This window comes from Meleagris gallopavo, chromosome 1, assembly GCF_000146605.3.
Source record: "Meleagris gallopavo isolate NT-WF06-2002-E0010 breed Aviagen turkey brand Nicholas breeding stock chromosome 1, Turkey_5.1, whole genome shotgun sequence".
NCBI lineage: Eukaryota > Metazoa > Chordata > Aves > Galliformes > Phasianidae > Meleagris > Meleagris gallopavo.
Window position 1 is genome coordinate 23846639 of NC_015011.2, and position 719 is coordinate 23847357.

Sequence of the window (719 nt, forward strand, 5' to 3'; positions counted from 1 at the left end):
GTGGAGGAGCGCAGTGCTTGGGGCAGTGCTCCCGCACTGGAAGAACCAGCCTTTCGCCTCTCCCGTCTTTTCACACTGCCTTCTGAGAGCAGAGAGGGCTGTGTCTGGGGCTTGGGAGACTGCAGTGGGAGCCCCGGCCCTTCAGCAGAGGGGTCTGCGGCTACTTGGCTGGGAGTGGGATGCCACTGGTTGGGAACACTTTTTTCATTCCACATGCTCACACTGTATCTATCAGCAACTCCCACATACATCCCCTCTACTGCATGCTCTTGCTGGATTTGCCGTTTCCCTTCCGAAAATCATAGAATCATTAAGATCGGAAGAGACCACTAAGATCATCCAGTCCATCCATCAGCCCCATCACCTGGGAGAAGAGGCTGACCCTACCCTCACCACAACCTCCCTTCGGGCTGTTGTAGAAAGCAATAAGATCACCCCTGAACTATCTCAGCCGCTCCTCATGAGGCCTGTGCTCCACACCCCTCACAGCTCTGTTGCTCTTCTCTGAACACGCTCCAGGACCTCAATGTCTTTCTTGAAGTGAGGGCCCCAAAACTGAACGCAATACTCGAGGTACGGCCGGAAATAACTCTGCCTGCTCGGCCAGCGCCTACCCTGTTGCCTCCGTGTAAAAATCACACCAAGCAACGAGCATTGTCCGTTGGTCAGCGGGCAGGGCCGTGGATACGGATAGGGCCGGGCACGTGCAGGGGCAGGGA